The following is an 8064-nucleotide window of genomic DNA, read 5'->3' as shown; positions in this document are numbered from 1 at the left end:
ATTTCGTAAACATTTTACAGGCGTTTCTTTCTCTTTGCGTTATAACAACATTTGTCCTAAGTAAAATTTAGTGTTATAAATAGAAAGGGAGCAATAAGCTTTGAAAACAAATAAATATATCTTTTCTCAATTTCATTCGGCCTAATCTGAGTTTTAGAGTGAATGTTTTTCATAATCCAAAACTGTGTTTTCTCGTATAATTGATGCAGAACTAAGGGTACGCACAACACAGCTTAGACCACAATATGAATAATAGGCGAAACCTGAAAGGCGAGCGTAGTAAATATTTGTTTTGGAATATCTTGTATGTCGAGTGGATAACATAAAAAAAAGGAATAAAGACATTTTGTATTCTGAGCTTAAATACATAGGCATTTACAATTTTCTTAGCTGGTTAGCAGGTTGATGTTTTTTTTAGGATACTGATCACGGTGACGATTTAGGCTAACAAACGCAAATTGCCTCTGAATTATGTGCCAGTATTTTGAAAATGTTAAATGCTCCCACCTTTTTAAAAAAGGTGTATCCGCGCGGTGTTGTTTAATGCCACACCAAGCCATATTATAGCGATATGTCAAGGGTCTGTAACACGATAGCCTGGATATAATACGTCGCCAGTGCCGTAGCCAGGGGTGGTGGGGGTGGTTAACTACGGCCTCGGTCGCGGTACGACTGACAGTCAACCAAGTAACACAGCTTGACCTGCTGATGAATTTTGTCGCCTCTTGCGTTGACATGTAAAGTCATGCAAAAATGTGGGACCCAAAAACATATCTATGTTCCCCAATGAAAGTAAAACTTGCAAGTAATAATCCATCATTATCTACATACAAAATAAATCGTTATGATAATTTATTTCCGCCGTCTCTGTTGTTACCATAGAAAATTCGAAAATGTAGATTCAAATTTAGTGTGGCCGTAATGAATCTTCGTCACATACATAGCGATTTTACGTACTCATCAAGTAATGTGCAAGGTATTCACAGAGTCTCGAATTCTGTTTGGAAATTGACTCAACTATGGGAGAGTGTCAAGGGGGATTCAGGAGGGATCGTTCAAAGGTGAACAATAGTTTAATGTGTGTGTGTGTGTGTGTGTGTGTGTGTGTGTGTGTGTGTGTGTGTTAAATGCATATACATATTTAGGCCTAGTTATCACATCATAGCTTGTCTGGTCGAAGGCACGTAAGACAGAAGCAGATCAAACAAATATGGTTCTGTGTCCAGCGAAATCCCATCTCAAAAGGTATGATGTATTTGTAGCGAATGTTCCCGATTTTTTATAAGAATAATGTGTCATTTTAAAGGTAAGGGGACATATAAGATTATTAGGAATAAATCCATAGAACATATTGTACATTTATGTTGAGAATAGGGTAAAGGTAATCCAACTGTGTCGCGAGTGGAGGAGCTGGAATATATCCATCATCTGGTGTATATCTATGTAAATATATAATGTAATGGCGGTGTGAACTGAATCTTCCTCCCGATAGGTTTCCACATTCATGTGATAAAATGTCATTATCTGTTGCTAACAGACCCCGCCGTGTCATGTTATAAATGTATTCTGTTTTGGTTCTGTATATTCGCACAGGTGATGACAGACTGTTACACAAAAGTGTCAATGATGATTCTGCTTAGGACTGGAGGGCTGTGTACAAATAGAGCATCCTTAGAAATGTACATCAATTCTACATCACTGATGAATGGTGCTATTTACCTACATGAAATACATTCTCTTGTGTATAGGTGAATTATTAACTGGTTAAGAACTGGGCACAATAATTAATAATCACTGAGGTGTTAATTATTACTGATAACGATGCTTTATGTAAAAGGATGCCAGGCACCCGGAGAAGACGATCATGTTTTATATTTAAACTGCGCCCGACATGGTGTATTCTCCCTGTTGTGTTTTGTACGATAAACAACGACCACGAGTCGTTTATTTCTTTTATGAGATATCAATATTATGTACAGCCTCTTTTAGGATGTTACTATTATGTACAAGGTTAGAAAATATTTACCCGTATTTGAATAATGATGACTCATTGGAAAGAATCCCACGTCGGCAATGTATGACAAGTCCATTTTATGAAAAGGGGTGGTAGGGATGGTGGTCGGGATAGCGGTTCATTTGGTCGTTCCCGCATATTCTCATAATTTGCAAGTCGATTATCTGTACCTTTTCACCTAATACCGATTGTCACCTATCCTACTTTTGGATGCGATTGTTTGGCCGTTGCGTTAATCGACGTTGCCCAGCTACATCTACGGGGAACAACTCACTAGACACCAACCGCTCGTGCATGTTCGAATCTCCAGAAAAGACGTAATGACAGAACAATGTTTTATCGTCAAATGAACCACGCTTCGTTCTTCGTTGCTCTTTACGGTTTATGGTATATGGAGAAAAACGAAAATTGTTTCTTCCCCAAAATCCACATATGAACTATATAATTGTTTCAGTGATCCATTCATATAAGTTTCACGGCTATTTTGCCTTTAACGCCAAGTGGAACTGTTTCGGCGGATGATCGAGAATGGTTATCTTTGGCGTTGACGTTTTCTGTAATATTCGGTATGTGCATTATCTCAACACAATACAACGATCAAGCTAGCGAGATATCTCTTGTATGTCTACGAGTGGCACATTCGACTGTAGTGAAAATATCATGTAGACACAGTGAGATGGAGGCATAACGAGATGTGGGCAGAATGAGATGTGGACACAATGAGATGGAGGCACAATGAGATGGAGGCACAGTGAGATGTTGGCACAGTGAGATGGAGGCACAATGAGATGGAGGCACAGTGAGATGTAGGCACAGTGAGATGGAGGCACAATGAGATGGAGGCACAGTGAGATGGAGGCACAATGAGATGGAGGCACAGTGAGATGTAGGCACAGTGAGATGGAGGCACAATGAGATGGAGGCACAGTGAGATGGAGGCACAATGAGATGTAGACACAGTGAGATGTAGGCAAAGTGAGATGGAGGCACAGTGAGATGGAGGCACAATGAGATGGAGGCACAATGAGATATAGGCAAAGTGAGATAGAGGCACAGTGAGATGGAGGCACAATAAGATGGAGGCACACTGAGATATAGGCAAAGTGAGATGGAGGCACAGTGAGATGGAGGCACAATAAGATGGAGGCACACTGAGATGGAGGCATGGCTAGATGTTGGTACAGTGAAAGAGTCACCTAAGCCATTATTTCGTGAATGCCAAAAGAGTAACAGGTACAGATGGATTATTAACCGTAACCTTTCTGTGATTCTCAAATATCTGTTACAATAAATACTCTACCCAATTGTTGCATTGATTATGTAGAAAGAATACGGTAATGTTTGTACGAGAGAGTAAATTTGTGCAAGTCATGCTTATTGCGAGATAATGTGTTGACTCATCATGACTCGTGGCAGTGTGTATTCCAGTACTGGCATCAACACTTGGTGTGTGGGTCAGGAACACTCCCAGGGGCAGTGATAGCGACGGCAGACAGGCACCGTCACAAAGCGAACTTTGACCCTTGTGACACTGGATCCCTTGGATCCTTTGTTAACACAGCTCCCACAATAAGCTCCCACTTTCGTTATCATTAGCAAGGCAGAAGTCCATAACACCTACTGAGGTATTACACACTCTGGTACTGACGGTACACACTCTGGTACTGATGGTACACATACTATAGTACTGAAGGTACAAATACTATAATACTGAAGGTATACTCTGGTACTGTTTGTTTGTTGTTTAACGCCGCTCTCGGCAATATTCAAGCTTAATGACGGCGGTCTGTATATAATAGTCTGGACCAGACAGTCAAGTGATTGATATCATGAGCATCGATATAATGTGATACAATGACATGCATCAACCAAGTCAGCGAGCATGTCTCCCGATCCCGTTACTCGCCTTATACGACAAACATAGTCGCCTTTTAGGGCAAGCATGGGTTTCTGAAGACCTATTCTACCCCGGATCTTCACGGGTCATATACAATATGAAGCAATACCTTTCTTCACATAAAAGTTAAAAATATCTCTTTAACATATGCACGAAAGAAATCATCAAGTCTATGAGACACTAGATATACATTTCCATCTCTAATCTATTAATACGTGACGGCGGGATATCATATGATAGAGGGTTTTGGCAACGTTGCAACACGTTTTATTCGCCATTAGAAAACCGTATTTCTGTACATTAGGCAAAAGACAGTAATTGTAAAACAAACTAAACATTCAAGATTAGAAGATGACTTGTAGAAAGTTTGGTGAACGATAACAAGGCTTGAATTAACACCTGTATCTTCGTTATTCAAACAGTGACAATTGTTATAAGCGACTGAAACGTTATGTTCGCCTAAAAATGTACCGCAATGTAAACTTATATTCATGTTTTGAATATTGTGATGCTGTCATTTCATTGTGATATAAAGGTTACAAGTTAGTGAGAGTTTATATATTTCCGCTTACTCAACAATATTGAAGCTATTCTTGTGTTTTACAATATAATTGACAAATAAAGTTGACTTTCCTTGCTCGAAAATTCATGGAACGGTGATGAAAAGGCATTTTCCCCATAGGTGTGTGGTTGACTAAATCCTGCTTCGTTATTTGGATAGCTAGTAGATTTCTAAACAAATAATTCTCTCTTGAATTTTGTTTCTTTTCATAAATATAAATACTGTTATGACGAGGAATCTGTTTTTTTATAATGGCATGTCTCAGAAATGACTCGTTTTTTTCAAATTCACGTCTTTTTTTGTCCTCACTGGTGCCTGGATCTTAACATCATGGGTCGAAATATGCCCCTTTTACGTTTATTGGTTTGGCAGAATAATACCCGTACTTGTGAATTTCTCCCACATTTGACAACAGGTGTTATATTGACTAAAATAATGTTAATGTTGTGTGGGACACTATTAATTATAACATGTTTCAAGTTTGAATTGTTTACTACACAATTAATTGTAACATGATAATATTTATTTTGTAAGTACAGTATTAATTATAATATTTTTGTTCCTTTTTATTGTTATAACTATTAATCATAACATGTTTATATTCGTATTGTTTATGACACTATTAATTACAACATGTGTACATGTTCACAACATGCACAAACAGAAAAAGTGGAAAACGCTGCAATACGTCCATTCTGTCCCAGCCAGCTGTCATCCAAGGTCGGGCTGTCCTACAGGAAAAGTTTGCAGTGGTTCTCCCTGACAGGGCCTCAAATATCATCACCATAATATGTAAGCATCACCACATTATAGTTTTATAAACAAAATGACATATGAAATAATGCCCTACATAAGCCCAGCATGTTCATTTGCCCAAACCATGCATCAGTACTAGGAACTTTTGACTTGACCCTAAAACCTGAAGACATGTCCATTTTTCTTTCGTGATGGATTCTAAAGCTCCATAAAAATTCGTACAAAGAGAGCAAATGTACCACCAACTCCATGTTTAAAGGAAGCAATTTCTTCTTATTCACATAACATGTGAGACAAGTGGTTTTATATACCATGTGGATTCTCAAAAACTCAAAGGATTTGCTTGACTTTTTGCAACTCAGAACAGAACCAAAGTTCAACCCTGTCTAAACATATTTTTTCAACTTTGTACACCACTATCCGACACCCGATTACTCGATTGTGATGGATCAATCAGAAGTTGTCAAATCACAATAAACCCCCCTCTGATTGAGGTTTGTCGGCAGCTTTTTTCAGTCATTGTCGGTAGGAATACTTATATAATTATATCTACAATTATATGTTACAAAATGCAAAATTACTACAATATTCAAAGGTTGTGTGGTAATACATTTCGTGCAGAAAACACTATAGAAACTACAAAGAGAATGTATTCTAAATTTTGGGGAGAACAGAGAGTTTGGAATTTGGTGCTTTTCTATGTACGACAGTGACGTCATATTTTTGGCGTCACAATGAGCGAGATGATACCGTAATTGTGACGCGCGGAGTAGAACGAAAGCTTTGCATTTTGATCCGGGAAATTTGTCACTGACACCATAACACACTAAACCTCTTCATTTTGCACATCTTGGTCCGCTAATTTTGCTTTTATAGCCCAAATTGTCCGTATTGCGTTTCTTTTTGTGAAGAGTATATATTCGCTGTACTTCCTTGCTCAAACACTCTTAATTTAGAATTGTTTGACAGTGGAAATGTAGACGTAACTAAAATTTCATTCATATTAAGTAGTATCACCAGAGTTAAGTTAGTGAGTGAGTGTTTGGGTCGAAGCCAGGACTGTGCTATGTACACTTCCCGCTACACCATCTGTCACGCGCCCCAAGAAGATTCCGGGTTAGAATTGGTCCCATTCGTGTCGTAAGGCTCGCTGACATGGTTGATGCATGTCATCGTATCCCAGTTGCGTAGATCGATACTCATCATGTCAATCACTGGATTGTCTGGTCCAGACTATTATTCACAGACCGCCGACAAAAAGCTGGAATATTGCCGAGAGCGGCGTGAAACAACAAACAAAAGAACAACCTGCCGCGTCATGGCGCAGTGGTGTAGGATAAGGAACAACATCAGTGTGTAGAACTAGGCACATCACAATGTCTATTGTAGGAGCACAGTGAACCAAGCACAGTTATACCACTGTCTGTCTGTCTGTCTGATGTCTGGATCGCTGAACGTAACCATGTTCTCCAGATGTGGTCGCGTTAGAACACATACTGTCAGATATCCCGACTTACCGACGATATTATTGGAAACTTGAGTGTACAGAAAAAATGAGACAACACTGTCTCTTATAATTCTCCTTGATACATTGAACAACATCGTCTAAGAGATGAAAAGTTTAAACTGAGTCCGCGAGGAAATCAGACCCAAAACAGGGACGGTGTGGGTAGTCTCGCGGTGAAGGAGTTCGGCCGTTACAACGAAGGGGCGTGTTTAAATTACATTTTTCACATAATCAACTGAAACTAGTGTCTTTCCATTATAACTACTTCCCATTTTGAATTAGTTTCAATACATATTGTTCATGGTTCGGTGACTGTCTAGGTGAAGTTGGAGTAGTCAAAATGGGGAAAAGAAAACAGATTCTTTACAGTATTTGCTTGCTTCCTTCCTTCATTTATTGATTCATTCTTTTATTAATTCATTTGTTTATTCATTTGTCCGTGGAAGTTTGAGAGACTCTTAAGGCTGCACTGAAATATTACCATACCACAAAGAGTAAGTTCACATTTCGTGCTTTCTGTAATAGTGCAGACACAGCTATTGTTTTGCCATTTTATTGTTATTGTGAATATCCCAACGGGTTATTCAGGAAGGTATTCTCTATGATAATTAGACCCCCTCCGTGGTCTAGTGGTAGAGCGTCCGGCCGGATCCCCGGCTGCGTCATACTAAAAGACGTTAAAAGATACTTGTTGTTACCGTGTCTGGCGCTCGGCATTAAGGGGGCTAAAAAAGGACTGGTCGGCTCGGAGTCAGTGAGTGGGGTATTCATGTTAAACTGCGGCATGGTACCTCAGTGTGCTAGCATTATAAATCGGCATCAGCCCGGACTAGTACAAGCAGCCACACACACCCGTGCATGCACGTCGCTATATAAGATTGTACCTCAGCATGGCATCGACAGAGCAGAGCAGGCCTAGGGCAGATAACATCGGCTTTAAAAAAGTCCAGCTATTTAAGGAACGGACCATGTATATCAGGGATCTATAGAAATGCAGGTTGACGAAAGTGAAAGACAGTAATATATTGACAGAACCACAAATGCTGATATGATATTTACAGGCATTACGGCAATTGCCTTACCCAATATCAGCATCTAGGTCAGATCTCCATTTAGGGCAGCTATATCAAGGACTCTAGCCTGAACATTGTGATAAGTGAAAGAGTGGGTCAGTGAGTGCTCGTTTTCACCGAGATCAGCATTTTTCCTGCACCGCTACGTCGGACTGCTAATAATAATATATATCTACATGTAAGAGAGCGAATTTATGGATGTCAACTTCTCCATCATGAGGCGCACAACGTTTCGGAGTTTATGCTTACTCCTTC

This window comes from Haliotis rufescens, unplaced genomic scaffold, assembly GCF_023055435.1.
Source record: "Haliotis rufescens isolate VD_foot unplaced genomic scaffold, xgHalRufe1.0.p SCAF_5, whole genome shotgun sequence".
Classification (NCBI taxonomy): domain Eukaryota; kingdom Metazoa; phylum Mollusca; class Gastropoda; order Lepetellida; family Haliotidae; genus Haliotis; species Haliotis rufescens.
The sequence above is the reverse complement of the archived record's forward strand: the minus strand, read 5'-3'. Positions refer to the sequence as shown.